The sequence below is a fragment of the Schistocerca gregaria genome, chromosome 10 (genome assembly GCF_023897955.1).
Source record: "Schistocerca gregaria isolate iqSchGreg1 chromosome 10, iqSchGreg1.2, whole genome shotgun sequence".
Classification (NCBI taxonomy): Eukaryota; Metazoa; Arthropoda; class Insecta; order Orthoptera; family Acrididae; genus Schistocerca; species Schistocerca gregaria.
Genome location: NC_064929.1, coordinates 99,739,152 through 99,755,922, shown reverse-complemented (window position 1 = coordinate 99,755,922; position 16,771 = coordinate 99,739,152).

Sequence of the window (16,771 nt, the reverse complement as noted above, 5' to 3'; positions counted from 1 at the left end):
CCAGTAGTAGTTTCCGATGCACATCTGGAGGCATTCTGTAATCTGTGGCGTATCAGAGTGTTGATGGAACACAGAAATTGCATCGGGATTGAATACAACAGTCACCATGCGCACTTACCTCCATGGGAGTAATGTCTCTAACAGTCTACGCTTTGATCGTTCCCTGGAAGACCAGTAGTAGGTTCCGATGCACATCTATATTCATTCTGTAATCTGTTTACTATCAGAGTGTTGTTGAAACACAGAAATTGCATCTAGATTGAATACAACAGTCACCATGCGGACTTTCCTCCATGGGAATAATGTGTCAAACAGTCTACGCTTTGATCGTTCCCTGGAAGACCAGTAGTACTTTCCGATGCACATCTGGAGGCATTCTGTAATCTGTGGACGGTCAGAGTGTTGTTGAAACACTGAAATTGCCTCGGGATTGAATACAACAGTCATCATGCGCATTTTCCTCCTTGGCGAGTAATGTCTCAAATCGTCTACGCTTTGATCGTTCCCTGGAAGACTAGTAGTTGATTCCGATGCACATTGGATTCGTTCTGCAATCTGTATACTATCAGAGTGTTGTTCAAACACAGAAATTGCATCGGGATTGAAAACAACAGTCGCCATGCTCACTTTCCACCATGGGAGTAATGTCTCAAAGAGTCTACGCGTTGATCGTTCCCTGAAAGACCAGTAGTAGTTTCCGATGCACATCTGGAGGAATTGTGTAATCTGTGGACTATCAGAGTGTTGATGAAACACAGAAATTGCAACGGGATGGAATACAACAGTCACCATGCGCACTTTCCTCCTTGGGAGTAATGTCTCAAACTGTCATCGCTTTGATCATTCCCTGAAGACCAATAGTAGTTTCCGATGCACATCTGGAGGCATTCTGTAATCTGTGGAGTTTCAGAGTGTGATGAAACACAGAAATTGCATCGGGATTGAATACAACAGTCACCATGCGCACTTTCCTCCATGGGAGTAATGCCTCTAACAGTCTACGCATTGATCGTTTCCTGGAAGACCGGTAGTAGGTTCCGATGCACATCTGGAGCCATTCTGTAATCTGTTTACTATCAGAGTGTTGTTGAAACACAGAAATTGCATCGGAATTCAATACAACAGTCACCATGCGCACTTTCCTCCATGGGAGTAATGTCTCAAAGAGTCTACGCTTTTATCGTTCCCTGAAAGACCAGTAGCAGTTTCCGATGCACATCTGGAGGCATTCTGTAATCTGTGGACTATCAGAGTGTTGTTGAAACACAGAAATTGCATCGGGATTGAATACAACATTCAACATGCGCACTTTCCTCCATGGGAGTAATGTCTCAAACTGTCATCGCTTTGATCGTTCCCTGAAGACCAGTAGTAGTTTCCGATGCACATCTGGAGGCATTCTGTAATCTGTAGAGTTTCAGAGTGTTGATGCAACACAGAAATTGCATCGGGATTGAATACAACAGTCACCATGCGCACTTTCCTCCATGTTAGTAATGTCTCTAACAGTCTACGCTTTGATCGTTCCCTGGAAGACCAGTAGTAGGTTCCGATGCACATCTGGAGGCATTCTGTAATCTGTTTACTATCAGAGTGTTGTTGAAACCCAGAAATTGCATCTAGATTGAATACAACAGTCACCATGCGGACTTTCCTCCATGGGAATAATGTGTCCAACAGTCTACGCTTTGATCGTTCCCTGGAAGACCAGTAGTACTTTCCGATGCACATCTGGAGGCATTCTGTAATCTGTGGGCTGTCAGAGTGTTGTTGAAACACAGAAATTGCATCGGGATTGAATACAGCAGTCACCATGCGCACTTTCAGCCATGGGAGTTATGTCTCAAACAGTCTACGCTTTGATCGTTCCCTGGAAGACCAGTAGTAGTTTCCGATGCACATCTGGAGGTATTCTGTAATCTGTGGTCCTTCAAAGTGTTGATGAAAGACAGAAATTGCCTCGGGATTGAATACAACAGTCACCATGCGCACTTTCCTCCATGGGAGTTATGTCTCTAACAGTCTACGCTTTGATCGTTCCCTGGAAGACCAGTAGTAGGTTCCGATGCACATCTGGAGGCATCCTGTAATCTGTGGAACATCAGAGTGTTGATGAAACACAGAAGTACCATCGGGATGGAATACAACAGTCACCATGGGCACTTTCCTCCATGGGAGTAATGTCTCAAAGAGTCTACGATTTGATCGTTCCCTACAAGACCAGTAGTAGTTTCCGATGCACATCCGGAGGCGTTCTGCAATCTGTGGACCTTCAAAGTGTTGATGAAATACAGAAATTGCATCGGGATTGAATACAACATTCACCATGCGCACTTTCCTCCATGGGAGTAATGTCTCAAACTGTCATCGCTTTGATCATTCCCTCAAGACTAATAGTAGTTTCCGATGCACATCTGGAGGCATTCTGTAATCTGTGGAGTTTCAGAGTGTGATGAAACACAGATATTGCATCGGGATTGAATACAACAGTCACCATGCGCACTTTCCTCCATGGGAGTAATGTCTCTAACAGTCTACGCTTTGATCGTTTCCTGGAAGACCGGTAGTACTTTCCGATGCACATCTGGAGGCATTCTGTAATCTGTTTACTATCATAGTGTTGTTGAAACACAGAAATTGCATCGGATTTCAATACAACAGTCACCATGCGCACTTTCCTCCATGGGAGTAACGTCGCAAACTGTCATCGCTTTGATCGTTACCTGAAGACCAGTAGTAGTTCCCGATGCACATCTGGAGGCATTCTGTAATGTGTGGTGTATCAGAGTGTTGATGGAACACAGAAATTGCATCGGGATTGAATACAACAGACACCATGCGCACTGTCCTCCATGGGAGTTATGTCTCTAACAGTCTACGCAATGATCGTTCCCTGGAAGAGCAGTAGTAGGTTCCGATGCACATCAGGAGGCATTCTGTAATCTGTTTACTAACAGAGTGTTGTTGAAACACCGAAATTGCATCGAGATTGAATACAACAATCACCATGCGCACTTTCCTAGATGGGGGTTAATGTCTCAAACAGTCTACGCTTTGATCGTTCCCTGGAAGACCAGTAGTAGTTTCCGATGCACATCTGGAGGTATTCTGTAATCTGTGGTCCTTCAAAGTGTTGATGAAAGACAGAAATTGCCTCGGGATAGAATACAACAGTCACCATGCGCACTTTCCTCCATGGGAGTTATGTCTCTAACAGTCTACGCTTTGATCGTTCCCTGGAAGACCAGTAGTAGGTTCCGATGCACATCTGGAGGCATTCTGTAATCTGTGGACTATCAGAGTGTTGTTGAAACACAGAAATTGCATCGGGATTGAATACAGCAGTCACCATGCGCACTTTCAGCCATGGGATTAATGTCTCAAACAGACTACGCTTTGATTGTTCCCTGGAAGACCAGTAGTAGTTTCCGATGCACATCTGGAGGCATTCTGTAATCTGTGGAGTATCAGAGTGTTGATGAATCACAGAAATTGCATTGGGATTGAATACAACAGTCACCATGCGCACTTTCCTCCATGTTAGTAATGTCTCAAACAGTTAACGCTTTGATCGTTCCCTGGAAGACCAGTAGTAGTTTCCGGTGCTCATCTGGAGGCATTCTGTAATCTGTGGAACATCAGAGTGTTGATGAAACACAGAAATACCATCGGGATGGAATCCAACAGTCACCATTGGCACTTACCTCCATAGGAGTAATGTCTCAAAGAGTCTACGATTTGATCGTTCCCTACAAGACCAGTAGTAGTTTCCGATGCACATCCGGAGGCGTTCTGCAATCTGTGGACCTTCAAAGTGTTGATGAAATACAGAAATTGCATCGGGATTGAATACAACAGTCACCATGCGCACTTTCCTCCTTGGGAGTTATGTCTCTAACAGTCTACGCTTTTATCGTTCCCTGGAAGACCAGTAGTAGGTTCCGATGCTCATCTGGAGGCATTCTGTAATCTGTTTACTAACAGAGTGTTGTTGAAACACAGATATTGCATCGGGATTGAATACAACAATCACCATGCGCACTTTCCTAGATGGGGGTTAATGTCTCAAACAGTTAACGCATTGATCGTTCCCTGGAAGACCAGTAGTAGTTTCCGATGCACATCTGGAGATATTCTGTAATCTGTGGAACGTCAAAGTGTTGATGAAAGACAGAAATTGCCACGGGATTGAATACAACAGTCACCATGCGAACTTTCCTCCATGGGAGTAATGTCTCAAACCGTCTACGCTTTGATCGTTCCCTGGAAGACAAGTAGTAGTTTCCGATGCACATCTGGATACGTTCTATAATCTGTATACTATCAGAGTGTTCTTCAAAAACAGAAATAGCATCGGGATTGAATACAACAGTCGCCATGCGCACTTTCCACCATGCGAGTAATGTCTCAAAGAGTCTACGCTTTGATCGTTCCCTGGAAGACCAGTAGTAGTTTCCGATGCACATCTGGAGGAATTCTGTAATCTGTGGACTATCAGAGTGTTGATGAAACACCGAAATTGCATCGGGATGGAATACAACAGTCACCATGCGCACTTTCCTCCATGGGAGTAATGTCTCAAAGAGTCTACGCTTTTATCGTTCCCTGAAAGACCAGTAGTAGTTTCCGATGCACATCTGGAGGCATTCTGTAATCTGTGGAGTATCAGAGTGTTGATGGAACACAGAAATTGCATTGGGATTGAATACAACTTTCACCATGCGCACTTTCCTCCATAGGAGTAATGTCTCTAACAGTCTACGTTTTGATCGTTCCCTGGAAGACCAGTAGTAGGTTCTGATGCACATCTGGAGGCATTCTGTAATCTGTTTACAATCAGAGTGTTGTTGAAACACAGAAATTGCATCGGGATTGAATACAACAATCACCATGCGCACTTTCCTAGATGGGGGTTAATGTCTCAAATAGTTAACGCATTGATCGTTACCTGGAAGACCAGTAGTAGTTTCCGATGCACATCTGGAGATATTCTGTAATCTGTGGAACTTCAAAGTGTTGATGAAAGACAGAAATTGCCTCGGGATTGAATACAACAGTCACCATGCGCACTTTCCTCCATGGGAGTTATGTCTCTAACAGTCTACGCTTTGATCGTTCCCTGGAAGACCAGTAGTAGTTTCCGATGCACATCCGGAGGCATTCTGTAATCTGTGGAGTATCAGAGTGTTGATGAATCACAGAAATTGCATTGGGATTGAATACAACAGTCACCATGCGCACTTTCCTCCATGTTAGTAATGTCTCAAACAGTTAACGCTTTGATCGTTCCCTGGAAGACCAGTAGTAGTTTCCGGTGCGCATCTGGATGCATTCTGTAATCTGTGGAACATCAGAGTGTTGATGAAACACAGAAATGCCATCGGGATGGAATATAACAGTCACCATTGGCACTTTCCTCTATAGGAGGAATGTCTCAAAGAGTCTACGATTTGATCGTTCATTACAAGACCAGTAGTAGTTTCCGATGCACATCCGGAGGCGTTGTGCAATCTGTGGACCTTCAAAGTGTTGATGAAATACAGAAATTGCATCGGGATGGAATACAAAAGTCACCATGCGCACTTTCCTCCATGGGAGTTATGTCTCTAACAGTCTACGCTTTGATCGTTCCCTGGAAGACCAGTAGTAGTGTCCGATGCACATCTGGTGGCATTCTGTAATCTGTGGAGTATCAGAGTGTTGATAAATCACAGAAATTGCATTGGGATTGAATACAACAGTCACCATGCGCACTTTCCTCCATGTTAGTAATGTCTCAAACAGTTAACGCTTTGATCGTTCCCTGGAAGACCAGTCGTAGTTTCCGGTGCGCATCTGGAGGCATTCTGTAATCTGTGGAACATCAGAGTGTTGATGAAACACAGAAATACCATCGGGATGGAATACAACAGTCACCATTGGCACTTTCCTCCATAGGAGTAATGTCTCAAAGAGTCTACGATTTGATCGTTCCCTACAAGACCAGTAGTAGTTTCCGATGCACATCCGGAGGCGTTCTGCAATCTGTGGACCTTCAACGTGTTGATGAAATACAGAAATTGCATCGGGATGGAATACAAAAGTCACCATGCGCACTTTCCTCAATGGGAGTTATGTCTCTAACAGTCTACGCTTTTATCGTTCCCTGGAAGACCAGTAGTAGGTTCCGATGCACATCTGGAGGCATTCTGTAATTTGTTTACTAACAGAGTGTTGTTGAAAAACACAAATTGCATCGGGATTGAATACAACAATCACCATGCGCACTTTCCTAGATGTGGGTTAATGTCTCAAACAGTTAACGAATTGATCGTTCCCTGGAAGACCAGTAGTAGTTTACGATGCACATCTGGAGATATTCTGTAATCTGTGGAACTTCAAAGTGTTGATGAAAGACAGAAATTGCCTCGGGATTGAATACAACAGTCACCATGCGCACTTTCCTCCATGGGAGTAATGTCTCAAACCGTCTACGCTTTGATCGTTCCCTGGAAGACAAGTAGTAGTTTCCGATGCACATCTGGATACGTTCTATAATCTGTATACTATCAGAGTGTTCTTCATAAACAGAAATAGCATCGGGATTGAATACAACAGTCGCCATGCGCACTTTCCACCATGGGAGTAATGTCTCAAAGAGTCTACGCTGTGATCGTTCCCTGGAAGACCAGTAGTAGTTTCCGATGCACATCTGGAGGAATTCTGTAATCTGTGGACTATCAGAGTGTTGATTTAACACAGAAATTGCATCGGGATGGAATACAACAGTCACCATGCCACTTTCCTCCATGGGAGTAATGTCTCAAAGAGTCTACGCTTTTATCGTTCCCTGAAAGACCAGTAGTAGTTTCCGATGCACATCTGGAGGCTTTCTGTAATCTGTGGAGTATCAGAGTGTTGATGGAACACAGAAATTGCATTGGGATTCAATACAACTTTCACCATGCGCACTTTCCTCCATAGGAGTAATGTCTCTAACAGTCTACGTTTTGATCGTTCCCTGGAAGACCAGTAGTAGGTTCCGATGCACATCTGGAGGCATTCTGTAATCTGTTTACTAACAGAGTGTTGTTGAAACACAGAAATTGCATCGGGATTGAATACAACAATCACCATGCGCACTTTCCTAGATGTGGGTTAATGTCTCAAACAGTTAACGCATTGATCGTTCCCTGGAAGACCAGTAGTAGTTTCCGATGCACATCTGGAGATATTCTGTAATCTGTGGAACTTCAAAGTGTTGATGAAAGACAGAAATTGCCTCGGGATTGAATACAACAGTCACCATGCGCACTTTCCTCCATGGGAGTTATGTCTCTAACAGTCTACGCTTTGATCGTTCCCTGGAAGACCAGTAGTAGTTTCCGATGCACATCTGGAGGCATTCTGTAATCTGTGGAGTATCAGAGTGTTGATGAATCACAGAAATTGCATTGGGATTGAATACAACAGTCACCATGCGCACTTTCCTCCATGTTAGTAATGTCTCAAACAGTTAACGCTTTGATCGTTCCCTGGAAGACCAGTAGTAGTTTCCGGTGCGCATCTGGAGGCATGCTGTAATCTGTGGAACATCAGAGTGTTGATGAAACACAGAAATGCCATCGGGATGGAATATAACAGTCACCATTGGCACTTTCCTCTATAGGAGGAATGTCTCAAAGAGTCTACGATTTGATCGTTCCCTACAAGACCAGTAGTAGTTTCCGATGCACATCCGGAGGCGTTCTGCAATCTGTGGACCTTCAAAGTGTTGATGAAATACAGAAATTGCATCGGGATGGAATACAAAAGTCACCATGCGCACTTTCCTCCATGGGAGTTATGTCTCTAACAGTATACGCTTTGATCGTTCCCTGGAAGACCAGTAGTAGTGTCCGATGCACATCTGGTGGCATTCTGTAATCTGTGGAGTATCAGAGTGTTGATGAATCACAGAAATTGCATTGCGATTGAATACAACAGTCACCATGCGCACTTTCCTCCATGTTAGTAATGTCTCAAACAGTTAACGCTTTGATCGTTCCCTGGAAGACCAGTAATAGTTTCCGGTGCGCATCTGGAGGCATTCTGTAATCTGTGGAACATCAGAGTGTTGATGAAACACAGAAATACCATCGGGATGGAATACAACAGTCACCATTGGCACTTTCCTCCATAGGAGTAATGTCTCAAAGAGTCTACGATTTGATCGTTCCCTACAAGACCAGTAGTAGTTTCCGATGCACATCCGGAGGCGTTCTGCAATCTGTGGACCTTCAAAGTGTGATGAAATACAGAAATTGCATCGGGATGGAATACAAAAGTCACCATGCGCACTTTCCTCCATGGGAGTTATGTCTCTAACAGTCTACGCTTTTATCGTTCCCTGGAAGACCAGTAGTAGGTTCCGATGCACATCTGGAGGCATTCTGTAATCTGTTTACTAACAGAGTGTTGTTGAAACACAGAAATTGCATCGGGATTGAATACAACAATCACCATGCGCACTTTCCTAGATGTGGGTTAATGTCTCAAACAGTTAACGCATTGATCGTTCCCTGGAAGACCAGTAGTAGTTTCCGATGCACATCTGGAGATATTCTGTAATCTGTGGAACTTCAAAGTGTTGATGAAAGACAGAAATTGCCTCGGGATTGAATACAACAGTCACCATGCGCACTTTCCTCCATGGGAGTAATGTCTCAAACCGTCTACGCTTTGATCGTTCCCTGGAAGACAAGTAGTAGTTTCCGATGCACATCTGTATACGTTCTATAATCTGTATACTATCAGAGTGTTCTTCATAAACAGAAATAGCATCGGGATTGAATACAACAGTCGAAATGCGCACTTTCCACCATGGGAGTAATGTCTCAAAGAGTCTACGCTTTGATCGTTCCCTGGAAGACCAGTAGTAGTTTCCGAAGCACATCTGGAGGAATTCTGTAATCTGTGGACTATCAGAGTGTTGATGAAATACAGAAATTGCATCGGGATGGAATACAACAGTCACCATGCCACTTTCCTCCATGGGAGTAATGTCTCAAAGAGTCTACGCTTTTATCGTTCCCTGAAAGACCAGTAGTAGTTTCCGATGCACATCTGGAGATATTCTGTAATCTGTGGAACGTCAAAGTGTTGATGAAACACAGAAATACCATCGGGATGGAATATAACAGTCACCATTGGAACTTTCCTCCATAGGAGTAATGTCTCAAAGAGTCTACGATTTGATCGTTCCCTACAAGACCAGTAGTAGTTTCCGATGCACATCCGGAGGCGTTCTGCAATCTGTGGACCTTCAAAGTGTTGATGAAATACAGAAATCGCATCGGGATGGAATACAAAAGTCACCATGCGCACTTTCCTCCATGGGAGTTATGTCTCTAACAGTCTACGCTTTGATCGTTCCCTGGAAGACCAGTAGTAGGTTCCGATGCACATCTGTAGGCATTCTGTAATCTGTTTACTAACAGAGTGTTGTTGAAACACAGAAATTGCATCGGGATTGAATACAACTATCACCATGCGCACTGTCCTAGATGGGGGTTAATGTCTCAAACAGTTAACGCATTGATCGTTCCCTGGAAGACCAGTAGTAGTTTCCGATGCACATCTGGAGATATTCTGTAATCTGTGGAACTTCAAAGTGTTGATGAAAGACAGAAATTGCCTCGGGATTGAATACAACAGTCACCATGCGCACTTTCCTCCATGGGAGTTATGTCTCTAACAGTCTACGCTTTGATCGTTTCCTGGAAGACCAGTAGTAGTTTCCGATGCACATCTGGAGGCATTCTGTAATCAGTATAGTATCAGAGTGTTGATGAATCACAGAAATTGCATTGGGATTGAATACAACAGTCACCATGCGCACTTTCCTCCATGTTAGTAATGTCTCAAACAGTTAACGCTTTGATCGTTCCCTGGAAGACCAGTAGTAGTTTCCGGTGCGCATCTGGAGGCATTCTGTAATCTGTGGAACATCAGAGTGTTGATGAAACACAGAAATACCATCGGCATGGAATATAACAGTCACCATTGGAACTTTCCTCCATAGGAGTAATGTCTCAAAGAGTCTACGATTTGATCGTTCCCTACAAGACCAGTAGTAGTTTCCGATGCACATCCGGAGGCGTTCTGCAATCTGTGGACCTTCAAAGTGTTGATGAAATACAGAAATCGCATCGGGATGGAATACAAAAGTCACCATGCGCACTTTCCTCCATGGGAGTTATGTCTCTAACAGTCTACGCTTTGATCGTTCCCTGGAAGACCAGTAGTAGGTTCCGATGCACATCTGTAGGCATTCTGTAATCTGTTTACTAACAGAGTGTTGTTGAAACACAGAAATTGCATCGGGATTGAATACAACTATCACCATGCGCACTTTCCTAGATGGGGGTTAATGTCTCAAACAGTTAACGCATTGATCGTTCCCTGGAAGACCAGTAGTAGTTTCCGATGCACATCTGGAAATATTCTGTAATCTGTGGAACTTCAAAGTGTTGATGAAAGACAGAAATTGCCTCGGGATTGAATAGAACAGTCACCATGCGCACTTTCCTCCATGGGAGTTATGTCTCTAACATTCTACGCTTTGATCGTTCCCTGGAAGACCAGTAGTAGTTTCCGATGCACATCTGGAGGCATTCTGTAATCTCTGGAGTATCAGAGTGTTGATGAATCACAGAAATTGCATTGGGATTGAATACAACAGTCACCATGCGCACTTTCCTCCATGTTAGTAATGTCTCAAACAGTTAACGCTTTGATCGTTCCCTGGAAGACCAGTAGTAGTTTCCGGTGCGCATCTGGAGGCAATCTGTAATCTGTGGAACATCGGAGTGTTGATGAAACACAGAAATTGCATTGGGATTGAATACAACAGTCACCATGCGCACTTTCCTCCATGTTAGTAATGTCTCAAACAGTTAACGCTTTGATCGTTCCCTGGAAGACCAGTAGTAGTTTCCGGTGCGCATCTGGATGCATTCTGTAATCTGTGGAACATCAGAGTGTTGATGAAACACAGAAATGCCATCGGGATGGAATATAACAGTCACCATTGGCACTTTCCTCTATAGGAGGAATGTCTCAAAGAGTCTACGATTTGATCGTTCCCTACAAGAACAGTAGTAGTTTCCGATGCACATCCGGAGGCGTTCTGCAATCTGTGGACCTTCAAAGTGTTGATGAAATACAGAAATTGCATCGGGATGGAATACAAAAGTCACCATGCGCACTTTCCTCCATGGGAGTTATGTCTCTAACAGTCTACGCTTTGATCGTTCCCTGGAAGTCCAGTAGTAGTGTCCGATGCACATCTGGTGGCATTCTGTAATCTGTGGAGTATCAGAGTGTTGATGAATCACAGAAATTGCATTGGGATTGAATACAACAGTCACCATGCGCACTTTCCTCCATGTTAGTAATGTCTCAAACAGTTAACGCTTTGATCGTTCCCTGGAAGACCAGTAGTAGTTTCCGGTGCGCATCTGGAGGCATACTGTAATCTGTGGAACATCAGAGTGTTGATGAAACACAGAAATACCATCGGGATGGAATACAACAGTCACCATTGGCACTTTCCTCCATAGGAGTAATGTCTCAAAGAGTCTACGATTTGATCGTTACCTACAAGACCAGTAGTAGTTTCCGATGCACATCCGGAGGCGTTCTGCAATCTGTGGACCTTCAACGTGTTGATGAAATACAGAAATTGCATCGGGATGGAATACAAAAGTCACCATGCGCACTTTCCTCCATGGGAGTTATGTCTCTAACAGTCTACGCTTTTATCGTTCCCTGGAAGACCAGTAGTAGGTTCCGATGCACATCTGGAGGCATTCTGTAATCTGTTTACTAACAGAGTGTTGTTGAAAAACACAAATTGCATCGGGATTGAATACAACAATCACCACGCGCACTTTCCTAGATGTGGGTTAATGTCTCAAACAGTTAACGCATTGATCGTTCCCTGGAAGACCAGTAGTAGTTTCCGATGCACATCTGGAGATATTCTGTAATCTGTGGAACTTCAAAGTGTTGATGAAAGACAGAAATTGCCTCGGGATTGAATACAACAGTCACCATGCGCACTTTCCTCCATGGGAGTAATGTCTCAAACCGTCTACGCTTTGATCGTTCCCTGGAAGACAAGTAGTAGTTTCCGATGCACATCTGGATACGTTCTATAATCTGTATACTATCAGAGTGTTCTTCATAAACAGAAATAGCATCGGGATTGAATACAACAGTCGCCATGCGCACTTTCCACCATGGGAGTAATGTCTCAAAGAGTCTACGCTTTGATCGTTCCCTGGAAGACCAGTAGTAGTTTCCGAAGCACATCTGGAGGAATTCTGTAATCTGTGGACTATCAGAGTGTTGATGAAACACAGAAATTGCATCGGGATGGAATACAACAGTCACCATGCCACTTTCCTCCATGGGAGTAATGTCTCAAAGAGTCTACGCTTTTATCGTTCCCTGAAAGACCAGTAGTAGTTTCCGATGCACATCTGGAGATATTCTGTAATCTGTGGAACGTCAAAGTGTTGATGAAACACAGAAATACCATCGGGATGGAATATAACAGTCACCATTGGAACTTTCCTCCATAGGAGTAATGTCTCAAAGAGTCTACGATTTGATCGTTCCCTACAAGACCAGTAGTAGTTTCCGATGCACATCCGGAGGCGTTCTGCAATCTGTGGACCTTCAAAGTGTTGATGAAATACAGAAATCGCATCGGGATGGAATACAAAAGTCACCATGCGCACTTTCCTCCATGGGAGTTATGTCTCTAACAGTCTACGCTTTGATCGTTCCCTGGAAGACCAGTAGTAGGTTCCGATGCACATCTGTAGGCATTCTGTAATCTGTTTACTAACAGAGTGTTGTTGAAACACAGAAATTGCATCGGGATTGAATACAACTATCACCATGCGCACTTTCCTAGATGGGGGTTAATGTCTCAAACAGTTAACGCATTGATCGTTCCCTGGAAGACCAGTAGTAGTTTCCGATGCACATCTGGAGATATTCTGTTATCTGTGGAACTTCAAAGTGTTGATGAAAGACAGAAATTGCCTCGGGATTGAATACAACAGTCACCATGCGCACTTTCCTCCATGGGAGTTATGTCTCTAACAGTCTACGCTTTGATCGTTTCCTGGAAGACCAGTAGTAGTTTCCGATGCACATCTCGAGGCATTCTGTAATCTGTGGAGTATCAGAGTGTTGATGAATCACAGAAATTGCATTGGGATTGAATACAACAGTCACCATGCGCACTTTCCTCCATGTTAGTAATGTCTCAAACAGTTAACGCTTTGATCGTTCCCTGGAAGACCAGTAGTAGTTTCCGGTGCGCATCTGGAGGCATTCTGTAATCTGTGGAACATCAGAGTGTTGATGAAACACAGAAATACCATCGGCATGGAATATAACAGTCACCATTGGAACTTTCCTCCATAGGAGTAATGTCTCAAAGAGTCTACGATTTGATCGTTCCCTACAAGACCAGTAGTAGTTTCCGATGCACATCCGGAGGCGTTCTGCAATCTGTGGACCTTCAAAGTGTTGATGAAATACAGAAATCGCATCGGGATGGAATACAAAAGTCACCATGCGCACTTTCCTCCATGGGAGTTATGTCTCTAACAGTCTACGCTTTGATCGTTCCCTGGAAGACCAGTAGTAGGTTCCGATGCACATCTGTAGGCATTCTGTAATCTGTTTACTAACAGAGTGTTGTTGAAACACAGAAATTGCATCGGGATAGAATACAACTATCACCATGCGCACTTTCCTAGATGGGGGTTAATGTCTCAAACAGTTAACGCATTGATCGTTCCCTGGAAGACCAGTAGTAGTTTCCGATGCACATCTGGAAATATTCTGTAATCTGTGGAACTTCAAAGTGTTGATGAAAGACAGAAATTGCCTCGGGATTGAATAGAACAGTCACCATGCGCACTTTCCTCCATGGGAGTTATGTCTCTAACATTCTACGCTTTGATCGTTCCCTGGAAGACCAGAAGTAGTTTCCGATGCACATCTGGAGGCATTCTGTAATCTCTGGAGTATCAGAGTGTTGATGAATCACAGAAATTGCATTGGGATTGAATACAACAGTCACCATGCGCACTTTCCTCCATGTTAGTAATGTCTCAAACAGTTAACGCTTTGATCGTTCCCTGGTAGACCAGTAGTAGTTTCCGGTGCGCATCTGGAGGCAATCTGTAATCTGTGGAACATCAGAGTGTTGATGAAACACAGAAATACCATCGGGATGGAATAAAACAGTCACCATTGGCACTTTCCTCCATAGGAGTAATGTCTCAAAGAGTCTACGATTTGATCGTTCCCTACGAGACCAGTAGTAGTTTCCGATGCACATCCGGAGGCGTTCTGCAATCTGTGGACCTTCAAAGTGTTGATGAAATACAGAAATTGCATCGGGATGGAATACAATAGTCACCATGCGCACTTTCCTCCATGGGAGTTATGTCTCTAACAGTCTACGCTTTTATCGTTCCCTGGAAGACCAGTAGTAGGTTCCGATGCACATCTGGAGGCATTCTGTAATCTGTTTACTAACAGAGTGTTGTTGAAACACAGAAATTGCATCGGGATTGAATACAACAGTCACCATGCGAACTTTCCTAGATGTGGGTTAATGTCTCAAACAGTTAACGCATTGATCGTTCCCTGGAAGACCAGTAGTAGTTTCCGATGCACATCTGGAGATATTCTGTAATCTGTGGAACTTCAAAGTGTTGATGAAAGACAGAAATAGCCTCGGGATTGAATACAACAGTCACCATGCGCACTTTCCTCCATGGGAGTAATGTCTCAAACCGTCTACGCTTTGATCGTTCCCTGGAAGACAAGTAGTAGTTTCCGATGCACATCTGGATACGTTCTATAATCTGTATACTATCAGAGTGTTCTTCATAAACAGAAATAGCATCGGGATTGAATACAACAGTCGCCATGCGCACTTTCCACCATGGGAGTAATGTCTCAAAGAGTCTACGCTTTGATCGTTCCCTGGAAGACCGGTAGTAGTTTCCGATGCACATCTGGAGGAATTCTGTAATCTGTGGACTATCAGAGTGTTGATGAAACACAGAAATTGCATCGGGATGGAATACAACAGTCACCATGCCACTTTCCTCCATGGGAGTAATGTCTCAAAGAGTCTACGCTTTTATCGTTCCCTGAAAGACCAGTAGTAGTTTCCGATGCACATCTGGAGGCTTTCTGTAATCTGTGGAGTATCAGAGTGTTGATGGAACACAGAAATTGCATTGGGATTGAATACAACTTTCACCATGCGCACTTTCCTCCATAGGAGTAATGTCTTTAACAGTCTACGTTTTGATCGTTCCCTGGAAGACCAGTAGTAGGTTCCGATGCACATCTGGAGGCATTCTGTAATCTGTTTACAATCAGAGTGTTGTTGAAACTCAGAAATTGCATCGGGATTGAATACAACAATCACCATGCGCACTTTCCTAGATGGGGGTTAATGTCTCAAATAGTTAACGCATTGATCGTTCCCTGGAAGACCAGTAGTAGTTTCCGATGCACATCTGGAGATATTCTGTAATCTGTGGAACTTCAAAGTGTTGATGAAAGACAGAAATTGCCTCGGGATTGAATACAACAGTCACCATGCGCACTTTCCTCCATGGGAGTTATGTCTCTAACAGTCTACGCTTTGATCGTTCCCTGGAAGACCAGTAGTAGTTTCCGATGCACATCTGGAGGCATTCTGTAATCTGTGGAGTATCAGAGTGTTGATGAATCACAGAAATTGCATTGGGATTGAATACAACAGTCACCATGCGCACTTTCCTCCATGTTAGTAATGTCTCAAACAGTTAACGCTTTGATCGTTCCCTGGAAGACCAGTAGTAGTTTTCGGTGCGCATCTGGAGGCATTCTGTAATCTGTGGAACATCAGAGTGTTGATGAAACACAGAAATACCATCGTGATGGAATATAACAGTCACCATTGGAACTTTCCTCCATAGGAGTAATGTCTCAAAGAGTCTACGATTTGATCGTTCCCTACAAGACCAGTAGTAGTTTCCGATGCACATCCGGAGGCGTTCTGCAATCTGTGGACCTTCAAAGTGTTGATGAAATACAGAAATCGCATCGGGATGGAATACAAAAGTCACCATGCGCACTTTCCTCCATGGTAGTTATGTCTCTAACAGTCTACGCTTTGATCGTTCCCTGGAAGACCAGTAGTAGGTCCCGATGCACATCTGTAGGCATTCTGTAATCTGTTTACTAACAGAGTGTTGTTGAAACACAGAAATTGCATCGGGATTGAATACAACTATCACCATGCGCACTTTCCTAGATGGGGGTTAATGTCTCAAACAGTTAACGCATTGATCGTTCCCTGGAAGACCAGTAGTAGTTTCCGATGCACATCTGGAGATATTCTGTAATCTGTGGAACTTCAAAGAGTTGATGAAAGACAGAAATTGCCTCGGGATTGAATAGAACAGTCACCATGCGCACTTTCCTCCATGGGAGTTATGTCTCTAGCATTCTACGCTTTGATCGTTCCCTGGAAGACCAGTAGTAGTTTCCGGTGCGCATCTGGAGGCAATCTGTAATCTGTGGAACATCAGAGTGTTGATGAAACACAGAAATACCATCGGGATGGAATACAACAGTCACCATTGGCACTTTCCTCCATAGGAGTAATGTCTCAAAGAGTCTACGATTTGATCGTTCCCTACAAGACCAGGAGTAG